Source organism: Schistocerca serialis, chromosome 4, assembly GCF_023864345.2.
Source record: "Schistocerca serialis cubense isolate TAMUIC-IGC-003099 chromosome 4, iqSchSeri2.2, whole genome shotgun sequence".
In the NCBI taxonomy this organism is placed as follows: Eukaryota; Metazoa; Arthropoda; class Insecta; order Orthoptera; family Acrididae; genus Schistocerca; species Schistocerca serialis.
This window is the reverse complement of record NC_064641.1, coordinates 805,018,219-805,033,806: the sequence shown is the minus strand read 5'-3', so window position 1 is coordinate 805,033,806 and position 15,588 is coordinate 805,018,219. Positions and strand designations below refer to the sequence as shown.

The window sequence follows — 15,588 nt, the reverse complement described above, 5'->3', positions numbered from 1 at the left end:
TTGGTTCAGTTTTAAGAGAAATCGCATATAGAACGTTATTGCGATACATTCTTGAGCGCTGCTGGAGTGTTCGGGATCCCCACATGGTCGGTTTGAAGGAATATACAGAAGCAATTCCGTGAGCTCTAGGTTTGTTACCGGTTGGTTCGATCAACGGAGATACATCATGAACGGAAATGAGAATTCTTGGGGGGAAGACGACATTCTTTTCAAAAAACTGAGGAAACTGAAAAATGTGTTACCGCCTTAAGCTGTTGATGAATACTAACTGTGCTAGGTTGTGCACTCATTCTTGTTAAATCTGCAAACGTCAATTACAGTTATAACACGAATGAATGTACTATCTAGCACAATTTTTATAGATTGGCAATATTAAGTACGATACGGCAACAATGTCTAATATATGATTTTATCTTCTGGCGTTAATTATTTTATATTTCGCGCAACAAGATACAGTGATTGCTTTTATAGCCATGATGATAGTCGAGTGAAACACTTTGAGTATATGAAAATTTTTATGAGCAGCTCAAGACGGCTGCTTGATATTTTTCAAACGTTTACGAGCTGCGGCAAACAGCCTACATTTCGCGAAATGACTGTGAAGATGAGATAAGAGAAATTGGGCTCATATGGAGGCACATAGACAACAACTTTCTCTTTGCTCTATTTGCGAGTGGAACAGAAAACAAGATAACTACTAGTAGTATCAGGTAATCTCCACCGTGCACATAGGGCAGCTTACGGTATATGTATGTGGATGTGGATTTACATTCTTAAAAGTAATCAGAATATGTTAATTCGTTCATACATCTCTCTATTGTTGTCACTTATCCCTATTAGAGCTCCATATGTACAAAACCCTGAAGACGGCGTGATGTAACGAACAAACAGAGGCTGACCATATAGTGCGTATTGTCTGTATGACGCCGATACAGGGACAAAGGTCGGCCCGGACTGCGCTTGCGCAGGGCGACTTCTCGCGTGGCACGGCGGGCGCTCTGCCGTTATCTGCTGGTGCGGTGCGCGCCTCAGTCTGGCTCCGGCGCCCCTGCCGGATGGCTTGGTAGGCAGCCCCGCGTAACACGTCCGCTACTACCTGCGACTGCCGACTCTCGCGTCAACTAGTCTTCCAGTTTGACTCCTCTCAGCACGCTTGTTGATCATGAACGATGATCAGGTTAAAGTTTCGTGTTACATTTTTCAGTGCGTACAACTTTCCTAGCGCCTTTTATTTCAATACTGCCGTGAAATAAGTAAACTGCTTACACGGACACGTTCAGCCACACCCCTTCTTATTACAGGGGACTTACATATTGTTGATTCCCAAAAAATGTAACGCCAATGTGTGACAGCAAGAACGAACTGTATTTATGGTTGAATATTTTCTGCAGGAAGAGATGCAACCTGAGCAGTGTATAAGGTAAATTAAAGTAGTCTGACAATGTAGAATCTGTATTTTGTCATCGGTCGTTATTTCCCGCGCTGCAAAAACAGAACAGCTTGCTAAACAAATCGATCGTTCTAGTGTCTTTCCTAATTCGTAGCGTAGATTTACTAGCCCTGAAGTTTCTTGGGAATTATGAATCTATAAAAAAATTACACCCAGTTCGAATTATTTGCTAACATATATTTACTTTTTCTGAAAAAAAAACCGATATGATACTTTGCTAATTACAGTCATCTGTATCGTTAATATGTACCACATACTCTAAACTATATTGCTATCTCTTCTACGATTATATACATTTACATAGCATGACTGTGGAAAGTTATTTTTCTGCTGTAAAAAGACATACATACATGCTTAAATCATCAAACGAATTGCCATTCAAACACAAATACCCTTATTTCGATTGTTCACGAAGATGATCTACTCAGTGGTCTACTCTATTTACAGTAGGTTACATGCCGGTTAGCTAGGTCGCAAGGGGTACTAATAATCGCTCTATCATTTATTTCCGACAGGAACGTGAAATGAACTTCAATTATTAGTAAATGAATATATATATTTTTGACGGAAATAATGGAGTCTTCACTCCCTTCGCTCATTACCTAGATCAAGAACTCGCAATCCAGGTCGAGCATATTGAGGGAAATAACCAAATTGAGTCTTAATGTAGATAGTGTAAATAGAAACGATATTGTCATATTTCATTGATCTATGTCATCTGTCATGAGTGGGTCTTTCTTTTCAGTCAACATTATTCTGGCTGGTTTGAGGTGACCCGTCACGAATTCCACCATTACACCCTATCTCTCAATTAATTGTCGGATGCATTCCAGTCTCTGTCTCCACTGCAGTTTATTACCTCTTACAGCTCCCCTTAGTACTATGAAAGTTATTCCTTCTTGACACACGTCTTATCATCGTTTCCCTTGCTTGTGTCAGTGGTTTCCACATGTTCTTCTCCACACTGATTCGATGGACAGATGCCTCATTGCTAATCTTATTAATCCACCTAGTATTCATCATTTTTCTACGGCACCACATCTCTAACACTTTCATTCTCTTCTTTTCTTAGTTCCAGCAGTCCATGATTTACTACCGTAAAATGTTATGCTTCAAAAGTACTTTTCCAGAATTTTCTTCCTCAAATTAACACTTCTTTTTGATGCTAGAGGATTTGTTTTGCCCATGAATGCACTGTTCGCCTGTACTAGTCTGCGTTTTGTGTCTTTCTTGCTTCATCCATCTCTCGTTATTTTGCTTCCCAGGTAGCAGAATTCATTCCTTACTTCGCCTGCTAAGTGGTTTCCAATTTTAAACTCGAGCATTTCGTCAGTCCCACATCTGATACCCGTCAAGTAGAAAATAAGGAACTCCAAAAATCGAGACAGTTGAATTACTCTTTCATTTGGTCTCACGTGGCTCGTTGACATGTAATAGTAAGTAATCTTCAAATGAACGAATTTATTTCATAATGCATAAAATTACTGTATTTTGTTTTAAAAAATTGTTAGGACTCGTTTCACTTTCTCTGACAGGTTACGACATACAGATAGGCACAGTAAAAATTCTTCATCCACCCAGGGAAATATTTATTTTCTTGTATTCCGGTCACGGACCACAAAGTATTTTTAAATCAAGTTATTAATTGTTATTAATAACTTTACATGGGATAGTAAGTAATCTTCAAATGAACGAATTTATTTTACTGTATTTTGTTTTTAAAAAAATGTTAGGACGCGTTTCACTTTCTCTCACAGGTTACGACATACAGAGAGGCACTGTAAAAATTCTTCATCCACCCAGGGAAATATTTGTTTTCTTGTATTCCGGTCACAGACCACAAAGTATTTATAAGTCAAGTTATTAATTGCTATTAATAATCGGCCCTATGTATACAGAGATCCGATTGTGGTCATTATTGATTCTAATTAATAACTTGATTTATAAATACTTTGTGGTCTGTGTGTGTGTGTGTGTGTGTGTGTGTGTGCGTGTGTGTGTGTGTGTGTGTGTGTGTGTGTGTGTGTGTGTGTGTGTGTGTAAAAGAGATAGCTTGGCGTCCAGATATATCCAATTTACAAAATGCAGGAACAGATAGCACTGAAAGCAAAACTGAAACGTTCCCAAACCTTGGTGCATACAGTATACTAGTCATATCACATCAGTGTAGATATAGATGGCACAGTGACAGTCATTATCTACGGACGATTCGTCCCAAAGTTACAGAATTTGAGTATCACATAATAACATAAATAGTGACAATGTGAGGAAAATATTACACTGTCGTACAGCGTTTATTGGCATGCTGGATGTCGTTGCTGCACATTAGTTCACCTGACTTTATTAAAACCACTTTTTTTAAAGGAATGTACAAAGCCTTTCCAGCACGAGATAATACAGATAAATACAGGTGTGCAGACCATTGCCCTTAGATATTGTACCATAAAATATGAGGTAAAGGGTCATTTTATTAAAAGCAAATATATTTTAAATGCTTGTGGAGATCGATTATACAATGTACATTCGTGTTCAGAAAAAAACAGAACTCCTTGAACGACTAGAGTTAGGACGTTCATATTCACAGGACATGCTCTGAAGAAATGATTAGCATTTTAAACATGTCGGCCCGTGGGTTCAGGTTCAACATCGATATCGCTGCACTGGACCACCTACTGGTAAAATGTGCCTGCGGCTTTCGTTCTCGCTACAAACTGAAGATAATGGATCGATATTACTTGAGCAGACGTGCAACATGCCTCACAGATCTATTCGCGAACCGTATCGTCAAATCAGTGAGTCAGAATGAAGGGGAGTTATTGATATCAGAGAATGTGATGCATCAGTTTTGGAAACTGCTGCTATGGGAAGAAGTATTTCGGCAGTGCAAAGGGTGTGTGCAGAATGGTTCGCGGAAGGCCGTAGAGCACGATGAGATGGGTCAGACCATCCTCCGAGAAGGTCGACACCACATATGAATGTCATTGCAGGACAGATCTGTGTCCTCCTCGGTTCTTGCGCAACTGTGGAACAGTGTAACACATTGCACACTAGGTTTCGTGCACGCCGTCCATTTCTCTGCCTACCTTTCAAGAATGTGCAGAAATATGCTAGACGGCAATGGTGAATGGAATAGCGTCACTTGAGACAGCAATGGCATCAGACAGTCTTTTCGGACAAGTCTATGTTCTGGTTTGTTTGAAATTGATGGCCGCGGATTGGTTCGCCACATACAGGGTGAGTGGCATCACAGTGACTGCATTCACAGAAGACATATAGCAGCAACTCAAGGCCTTACGGTGTGGGGTGTTATTGGGTACAACCACAAATCACAGTTAGGGCTCGTCCAGGGCACTATCACCAGTGTGACCTGCGTGAATAACATCCTGCGACCAGTAGCCATACCCTTTCTGTACACCACCTCAGACGGCAAATTCCAGGAAGACAACGCTTGATGACATGTTTCTGCAAGGAAACGTGCCTTTTTGGTGTCACAGGATGTCAGCTTTTTGCTCTGGCACGCCGGATCACTAGACTTGTCGCCAATCGAAAATGTGTAAGATATGGTGAAACGATGGGTGCAGCGATGTGACCCGACGCCAATCACCATAGATGAACTTTGGAACCAGATGAAAGTAGCAATGATGGCTATTTCACAGGACGCCATTTACACCTTACAAGCGTCGATGCTAAAAAATGGCTCTAAGCACTATGGGACTTAACATCTGTGGTCATCAGTCCCCCAGACTTAGAACTACTTAAACCTAACTAACCTAAGGACATCAAACACATCCATGCCCGAGGCAGGATTCGAACCTGCGACCGTAGCAGCAGCGCGGTTCCGGACTGAAGCGCCTAGAACCGCTCGGACACAACGGCCGGCCCGTGTCGATGCCATCATGCATGGAACAAGTTAAAAGGGCCCACGGCGAACTCTGTGCCACCAGCAACAGGACATTTGCTGAACCAAGATGACTGAAACGCCAATAATTTCTGCAGAAAGTACTAATGTACATGTACTGTAGATATGAGGGTCTATATCTAGTCGTTCAAGGTGTTTTTTCTTCTGAACATAAGTGTAATTAACAAACGAACCAAAATAAATCTGCAGCAGGATAATAAATAAAGTAGAACAAAATAACAAAAGCGTGAGCACACATCCTCCCTTATATTTCACTTGGCAATCGTTGGTAGACAAATAGTTTACAATGACATGAAACGGAAAGACAGCTGTTACTGAGATATCAGCGTTATTGTCCTATATATCATCTGTTAACCCATGCTGCATTTGGACTCAGTAGCTGTAGACTGTGGCTCCAAACAGTAATGAATATGAGCTCGTAAAGTGCGACCGACTAAGAATTTGACGAAGCCTTGGTATATATTTACTCTGTACACTGTTACAGCTGTATATATAAAACTGCAACAAACATGCAGTCTACAAAAGAAACTATTAAAACATTCAATAAAACCCAATATGGAAAAGAAACTGTAACAACACACGGCTCGCATAACGTGCATAGGTCGACTAAAGCGGCAGAAACAATAAAAACTGTTAATGTAGCTGAACCATTTTGTTGATTAAGGTCGAAAAACTGTGTTTTGATAATTCGTTATTTAAAATTTTTCTCACATTTACGTGTTGCTTATACTTCTTGAGTTTCAAGTGTTAAATGTATAATGTGTGTAGTAAGTTAATTCCATAACTATTGTATGACTGTGTGTTGTTTGGACGTTACACAGTATTTGAGTGGAATTTTGCTATGATAAGCAGTTTTTGTGCAGATCTGTTTTGAAAATGAATGGCTATATTCGAATCTTGTCCCCTGTACAAACTACATTCAACTGTGACATAAATTTTAAATAAACAATTAATAAAAACCATATTGAGCTAGGATAAATAGGTCTAAAGCGAAATATAAAAAGGCCAGAAAATATAAGGATTAAAATTAAGAATGGAATATGCAGCAAAATCTATTCTACATATGTTTCATGAATGTTGCTTGAGGAAGAAATGGCACTGACAAAGCTGTGTTAAATGTTATAAGACATATCACATAGTGTTGAGTAAACACAAAAAATAAATTATGGGACTGGGTAATTAGAAAGAAAGGCGAGTAGGCCACAGAATACCTAAGAGAAAGATCATTCTCTTTTTGGGTGTACTTCTCTAAGTACAAAGTCAGCCTGTGTTAATATTTTTTACAGTATATACCTATTGCGTTCAACTTTTACACCGATTATTTTCGTATGTAATGATATGTAAACTTACTTTCATTCAAACATAAAATATAGTGGTAACTTCAACACATGCAGTCAATTATGGCTTTAATTTATTTGCATTAGTAATGTGAAGCGAATTTATGTGCTGGACTATAAATACTCTGGTACTCCACTTCCTCTTACGCATTTATAATTTTCATATCTACAAAGAAATGAAAATTTTCATCTTTGAAGAACACACTACAAAGATCTGAATATATTTTGTCCTCTTGGAAAGTTTGCTACTTTACTGTAGCAGCAAAATTTCTTATCCATAATTTAGATCACCTTCCGTGCGATAACCAGTTAGTTTTAAAATCATAGATCATGGACCAAGGGTTCTTTTATTTCCTGTACGTATTATTGATTGCAATGAAGTCAGCAAATTACTGCAGAAACGGTTAAACAGAATTATGCACAAATTTCACGTAACAGGAATTAATGAGTTATGAGCAGCAGGCTCGTGTGGGCATTGAGGGGAGCATTTCGTTTCTTTTAGATATTGTCTAACTGTTCTAGTACCTTAGAAAGGATTAACACCAACGTATATAATGATAAAAGATTTTTTTTGCTCGATCACGTTGACCTTTCATCATTGACATGTTAGTATCAGTATGTGTGTGTGTGTGTGTGTGTGTGTGTGTGTGTGTGTGTGTGTGTGTACGTACGTCAGTTACTGAATATATTATGAATAAGTCACATATTTGGAACTCAGATAGTATTCCAGTAGTCAGTCACGTAACACGTGCAGAAAATGAAATTAAGAAGTTCCCTATTGAATTGTTTAACTAAAACCTACTTTCCTACTTAAGCCTCGATAAAAACCTCCAGACCGTTAAATAGAGATTCGTGTGACGATTCAGAGCATTCTCCGACGTATAGACCCCTCAATCTACTTGACAGTGGTAACTACTAATATTGTTTTAAATACTTGCTGTGCGTAATACTGACCAGTTCTGTGGCAGTTTGCTCTTAATGAAAGTCAAAGGAAGTGTCGAAAATAATTTACGACGAATGACGCAGCCTGTTCATCCTTTTACAGCGATTCAGATTATAGGTGCCTGCAGCCCAAGACAAATGACATCACAGTACTAAGAATCATTATCCAATCCTTGAAAATAGCGTGTAGTAAACATTTTATGTAGTCTGCTGCACTGTACAGATTTTATGCAATTCTGTTAATCCATTGGCCGCCACTGAGGAAAGCTACATTACTAACCACTCGAGTGTAACTTAAGTGGTCCTCTTTTACCCATCACCTGAAAAATTTATCGACTATATTAATTGCAGTCTATTTACTTCTACTGTTTTGTCAGCAGAAGCTCCATTTGTTACTATGACTTAATTATTTCCCTCTATGAAACGTTTTAGCTTTTTCACAAAGCTGAGGCAAGGCGTGGACGTGTTTCCTGTGCACAATTAAAGTAAGTTGTTATTCGTTTGTGTACTTTACGTTGCTGAGAAAGAAACCCAAATATTTCCTCAGACGACTATTGCACCATTATCTACATCTTCCATTGTTTTCACCTCCTCAAATTAACTGTTGTGATTAATAAACGTCTGAAATATCCGTACAGCATGCCCAGTAATAAACTGTTAGTCCCCTATTGGCTGAATTCACAAGTTATATTTCCTCGTTTCCTTTCATTTCTTCCAGCTGCACGCAAAAACGTTTTTGAGCTTATGCGCATCCAGGCTTTTAAACGTCTCCTGTAGTGCGCGTCCAAATCAAAAACGGTCCACCTTATTTACACTGAAAAGGCGTATGAAATTCTACTGTCATATACCACTAATGGATTACTCTCTCTTGACGAAAAACGTTTTCCATATCATCAACGGAACCTGCCGATCGCAAATTACACACCGAAGAAACCAACAGGAATGAATTGCAAACCTCAATCCATTAACACAAGTAAGAAGACAAGGTCAAAAGATGTTTTCGAAGGAAGTTTTGAGAAGTTAAGAAGAGCAAGAAAGCCAGAGCCCAGTAATAGTTCCAGCTGCTCCTTACAGGACGAAACAAGTGAAAAACGTTTTCGTTCCCCTTCACAGTAATATAAGACACTGCGGCTTACTTGTTACACTTCGCTTAATAGCCAGTTATATTATTTCTTCATAGAAAGAAACGTTATTTGCTGGAGCTCACAGTCAGGTGTCACGCTCCGCAATGTCATTGTTCTTTGCGCCTCCAATGACGTCATCCCACACCCTTTTCGGCTCCTGTAACGTTGCTTATGCCACTCAAAGTAGTAAAATATGTAAACATTTATACAAACAATAAAGACTAAGCTTCACCCACTCTCATTTCGATGCTGACTAGGGCTGACGTGAACAAAACACTAAACGGGATATTACAAAACACGAAAATTTGAAATAATACGTTGTAGCTTCTATGCTCGTAACCTTTTCTGCGTTTCCTGTACTACCTACTAATAAGTTTGCATGTTATCACGTACTACAGAAGGCAATGTTGTACGAGGCACTCGTTCTTTAGAGCCTCATTAAAACTGAGGTCAGTATTGTTATCGTTTTAAATTGTTTCTACTTTATAATTCATAACAAAGAAACATTAATTTTGAGCTTTCTGAATAGTCTCCGCTTGGGTATCAGAACAGCCTACTATTAGAAACGCAGTACTTTTATCTAATTCACTTGTGTGAAGTCATATGCTGGTTGATGAGTACTATTTTTCCTGTAGACTTTATTCTTATGCATGTTGCTCTCCATGAGACCATTTTCGGTACTCAACTCATGTGACAATACATTTGAGTCTTCAGCGAATCCCAGACTCGTGGGTCATTTGCAGTTCTTCTCTCCATAGGGGTTGAGTTTACGTCTGGTTCCATTATGTGGCGATTAGAAACCTGCAGTCTGTTAATTGACGTCACGATGAAAAGTAATACTAACATATGCATAATGGTAAGATGCAATTAACGTAGTTATAGAAACGACGTTAAATTACAATTCGAGGCAAATTAATGACTTTCCCAAATAAATGCCATTAAGTAAAACAAGTAGGCTTCATTGATGTTCGTCAAGGGGTTTGGGATATCTGCATGTGTCATGGCTGACATAGTCCAGCTTATGAAACACTCAGTTGTGTACCGTGTACGGTACCTATACGTGTCATTTGGTTTCTTCTGGTCCTCAGAACTGATGATGCACCTTCAACTGCAAATTGTTCCCATAATATTACTACCAAAAATAATGATATTTGTCAACAGCACCAAAAGAAACATTATTCCATTTATAAATGAGAGCAGAAGAGAACTATTAGTGATAGTAATGAAGGAGTGAAATATTGTTGTCTCATTATTCACGTATAATGAACAACTAAGTCCCACGTACTTCTTGTTTACAACACAAAGGCAGCCCTTAAATTAAGAATGGGTAACCTAAAAGTGAGAAAAAGGTGCATATTTTCTTTTATTTCCTGGGAATGTGTTCTTATTCGACAAAGCTGGGAAGTATGTGTGCTATAGCTACCATATCGCTTAGGAGACGCTTGACACAGCAAAACATTGCAGGGTCGAAAGTCCAGTGGGAATGTATCTTCAAATTTATTACAGTAATATCCTTCAGGTTTTTGGTTATACTTCGCACGAAGACTTGGCGTGGATGAGGTGAAAGTTACTGCAATATCCTCCTGCTTATAGATCAGGCTATATATCAGTACATTCATATATCGGAAAAGTGGATGTATATATGTAGATTCACATCTCCTAAACCAATGGATCGATTTCAACCAAACTTGATACCCATATCACTTATTGTCTGGGAAGAACAACTGTGGGCGTAAGAACCGCCTGCATCTCAAGATAGTTGAGGGGGCGCCGCAGAAGTGTTGTAACCTACGAAGCTCAAATAGCCAGACTATATTCACCCAGGACTTGAGCGTGAGAGCACTTAATGACGTGCAACAAACTTAACACATTATTTAAAACCCTTACGAGACTGCAAATAGTTTATCATTTACTACATTTTTTGCTGCTTGTGCAGAAAAATCAGATATGAGCGCTCCGTCTTCAGGCCACAAGTGGCCATCGGGACCATCCGACCGCCGTGTCATTCTCAGCTGAGGATGCGGATAGGAGGGGCGTGTGGTCAGCACATCGCTCACCCAATCGTTATGATGGTTTTCTTTGACTGGAGCCGCTACTGTGCGGTCGAGTAGCTCTTCAGTTGGCATCACGAGACTGAGTGCACCGCGAAAAATAGCAACAGCGCATGACGGCTCGAATGGTGACCCATCCAAGTGCCGGCCACGCCCAACAGCGCTTAACGTCGGTGATCTGACAGGAACTGGTGTAGCCACTGCGGCAAGGCCGTGGCCTTAAAATCAGATATGCCGTTTTAATTTATTACTTCCTTACTGCTAACTCTATTCGAAGACAGAATATACATATAAAATTGAATGTACTTGCAAAAATATGATTCTACGACACGTAAGTCAGGACATATGACTTCGTAAACACTAACACATCGTGCATGACACACTAATTTAATACTTCTGTATTACTAGCTCAATTCGGAACTTATTTTTCAGACAGTATTTACTTATACCACTGAATGTACGTGCAACATTATATTACTGTACGACACATAGTGAGAAGATATGAAGTCATAAAAATTGATCTGCGTCAAAACGAGACGGTAGGACGCCAGACTCTAGAGATAGAAATGAAATACGTTTACAAATATGAGGGAAATATGTTAAACGTTTGTGACAATTGCATAGATGAGCAATGTTGTGGGTAAAAATTCTTCCTAACTCTGGTTTGACTTCAGCTGAACTTGGTACAAGTATTACATACCGTCTGGTAAGAAACACTGTGGGAATAATAAGCAGCAACCTCCTATTATGGAGGGGGATATGGAGGGGGTGTTAATGTGAAGAGCGTAAGGGTAGGAGGAGATGGACAGAGAGAAGTGGTTGGAAGAGGTGGGCAGAGAGAGAGGGAGGATACTGATATAGAGGGAGAAAAGGAAATAGAAAAAGAAGAGGAGAGATGGACAGAGAGTAAGGAGTGTAGAACATAGAAGATATAGAGTATGAGAGGTACAGAGGGTGGAGTGGGGAGGAGGAGACTGCGATAAAGAAGAACGAAGGAAATGGGAAATGGGAAGAGAAAGGAGTTGAGTTGGAAGGGGAGAAGGAGGAAGAGGAGTTGGACAGAAAGAGACGGACAGACGGGGAAGCAGTAGATGGACAGAGAATGATGAACTGATGGAATTACATGAGGCAGTAGATGGACAGAGAGATGGCACAGAGCAGATTGAGGGCAGGAGGATATGGACAGACAAATGGGTGGAGGTGGTGGACAGAGAGAAAGAAAGGCAGGAGATGGGCAGGCATAAGGCAAAGAGGAGAGAGACTAATAGAAGATTGGAATAAGTACATACCCAAGCGACACAGGGTACTCAGCTAATAATGATATACAGCGTAAGGGAACAGACAGCATTAACAGCATTCACCAACTTCATTCTTAAGTTTTGTGATACATCAGTCATTATGACCATATCTTTCGAGGAGTTGGGAAAATTACTCAGGTGATGGCAAAGCAGTTTGTAGATAATCTAGGTGTGTAATGAACGTAATTGATCTCTATTACTATTCACCGGCATTGGGTGCGAAATCTTGGGTTCATTTGCATCGTGAATGTACATGTTCGATACATGAAAAAGGAATCTGCACTTACATAAAGCGACTGCCTAGTTACTATGTACCATTCCTATTCGCTATGCCACGAAATTTCAATCACATTCCTATTCTCTCTGCCACGAAATTTCAATCAAATTAGCGGAACCAGTGCCATACACTTGGTGTGTCACCACTGAGGTAATAGAACTGACGGTACCTTAAAGATGAAAAGTTCCACAGTTTTACCCAATTTCACGTAATAACAGGGTAACTGAGTATCTTCACCGATTCTAATTGTAGAATAGCCTTGCTAAAGAGGCAGCAACAGAATATTTAATAGAATACAGGTCTATGAATACGACATAAGAATTCATCCGAATGTGATGCAGTAAATTCTCAAATCGACATATCGGTAGAATTCGTCTTTAAAATAATAAAGCGGAGGCTTCACTACTCTATACTATTTTGTTTCCCGACGTCACAGACATAAGACCTATTAAAGTTGCTGCAGTTATGAATAGAAAGAAAAGTCAAGTATGTGTCACCCGTTTGTACCTCAGTTTGCAGATACTTCGTGTCCTTCTATGAAGGAGAATGTGTTCGCCAATGATTGATTCATATGGCTCGGTTGAGCGACTTATAGTACGTTGATAGAGTCTTGATGCTCGCTGACGAAATAATTCGTCAGCGTTGTAGACAGCGATTATTTTGATTAAATGTGTAGACGCACAACTAACGTAGACACTGTGCATACACGACAAGATTTAAAATGTTATAAAAAATTTATCCCTTGCAGCCATGCATTAGGAAACATTTACAAGCGATTGAAAAAAGCAGAAAGTTATATCAACTATAACCAATGAGAGGGCAATGAAAGTGTGTCTTATCTGATATTAAATATGTATATTATTATGCCAATTAAAACCTAAATAATACATATTTATATTGTGTTGACTAGAATTAAATGTTGAGAATTCTTTGGTTTTTATGTTCCTGTCACATGAATGGAGAAGAGGTAACTCAAGTTCACATCATTGTAAAGGATATCGTTGGATGTAGATGGTCTCATGACACTTACCTGTGTTCCTTACTTTATTATTTTTGTTATGATGACTGTTATTCATTAACAAGATTTTGTAGACTGCCGTCTTGTCGGGACACTTGGGTAAATCGTACGACAGATTCTTCGCGACAGATAAAGATAAAATGCGGAAATTTTTCACTTTTTCCATTAAATGGAAGTTCTAGACAAATTTTAGAGGGAACAGAGCCCAGCAGAAACGATGTTGCTACGGAAATACTCCTGAAGTTGGTAATGAAAAATGGAACCTTTATTTCCAGTGTCAGTAAGAGAGCTTCTAAATGTTTGGATCACTTCTCACCTCACGGTTTCTCAGTATACTGTGTTATACAATGTCCTGTGAGTAACAAGATGAACTGATGACACAAATCAATGAATAAATTTTTTATAACCACAAACTGCTCCTCTGAATATTCAATTAATAACTGTAACAAGTGACATAACAGGAGGGAGATGGTTTCTAAGTGTGTAAGTTTAACTTCAGAAATGCACGTCATTTAAATTCATCATACGTATATATTTATCCTATAATAATAAGTAGTTTCACTCCCACAATTTACAGGCGATGTTTACCGTACAACCAATAAAATAGTGTGTATATACTACATGGTCAACACCTGTAAACAGTTGCATTGTCGTCTGTTAGCATTCCACAGCTCCAGATTTTCGCAGACTAGTGATCTCTCTGTGTCTTATCTTCTTAGTGACCCGCTTTCGTCCTTAACTTTCTTATCTGAGTAGTTGAATTATTAACATTATTTAAAACATTCTCCGTGATCATTCATTTTTAAAACTTGAGCTGACAGTCTCCTTTCACTCTATGCATTGCTCCATCGTATTTCAATTTTAAAACCGTACTTCTATGCTCTAAGCCAATGAATACTCTCATCATGTTAAGTCTTTGTTTCATCTTTTATTAAACCCAGTTTGTTTTCATTGCCCCATCGATTGTTGTAGCTATTATAAAAGCCTAAGGTGACGATCTCAATAGGAACCAATCTCATATGACATCATCTGGCTATACGTGGCATTTAAAGGCCAGTACAAAGATAATTCATTTGGATTGTAGACGACACTGTTTTTAATCTAAGAAATCAATCTTATGGCAACTACTTCAGTTAGACTTAATTAGGATAATTTATACTATTTGAGAAATGTAACTTCGTCTCTTCAGTTCTACCCCTACTGTCTGTTAAAGCGAACGTAAGTAGAATGTAATGCTAAGAGTACACAAAGTGAGATCATATACTGCTGGAACTGAAGATTTAAATTTATTGATCATCAGTGATTAATCAGGGGGAAGGTGATTCCATCATGTCGTCCTGTCTGCATTGTGTCCTGCGGCTGTTAGATGGGTCAGCGAAATTAATAATTTAAGTTTATTGGCTATCAGTGACGAATCATGGAGGAGCTGCTTCTCTCGTGTGGTGCTGACAGCATTGCGTCCTGCGGCTATGAGGATGGGGCAGTGAATCGTATGCCTTCCTCAAAGTAGTGGTAGTTTCGTTGATGCTTACGCTGCCGTGGAAGAGTAAACGATAACACTAATTCAAGTGCATTCGCATGGACGTGAATTTTGATCCTTATAGCCTTTCACTAGGTGAAACACTTCTTACCTCAATGTGCCAGCCGTCTACAACACTTATTTATTCCTGAAGTGTATATTGTAACCAAAATAAGAAACAAAAGCAAACCGAGAACGATAAGAAGCAAAAAAATAAGATTGTCATTTCAATAGTTTACATTTAATGATAAATAGCAGGGGAAGACACACTGTCCCTAACTCCAGTACACGTCACACATGTGTAAAGAAGTTCACCTACCGGTAGATACCAATATTGTTTCATGAGTTATACTAACTTTATATTCCAAAATACTGTTATGTACCAACATCGCTCATAGATCAACAAATTTCAGTAGGTCGTCCCAATGCTACTCTACTATAGACGTCATTTATGTGGCGGCAGCCTATAATTATTTTACTGCAAAGTTGGTTTAACAGAGGGGGATAAATGTCCTGAAATAACTGACTGTTGAGCTGTAGAATCGTTGATATCTTTCTTCGTCTCCCATAGTGTACCTTGAGTAAGTGCTTAAACGTAAATTGCCATTTATGCTTCGTTTTATGGACCCATAATTGTTGTCTCGTTTGATAAA

At 39.0% G+C, this 15,588-nt stretch overlaps 1 protein-coding gene across 1 annotated transcript in view; it reads left to right on the top strand.

Moving 5' to 3' along the window:
- The first annotated feature begins 1,060 nt into the window (after window positions 1-1,060).
- The window catches only part of LOC126474961 (uncharacterized), a 442,827-nt gene continuing 428,299 nt past the window's right edge, over window positions 1,061-15,588 (top strand). Inside the window, exon 1 of the mRNA XM_050102486.1 lies at window positions 1,061-1,420. The gene's annotated coding sequence lies outside the window, so the exon portion shown is untranslated. The remainder of the gene's footprint in view (window positions 1,421-15,588) is intronic.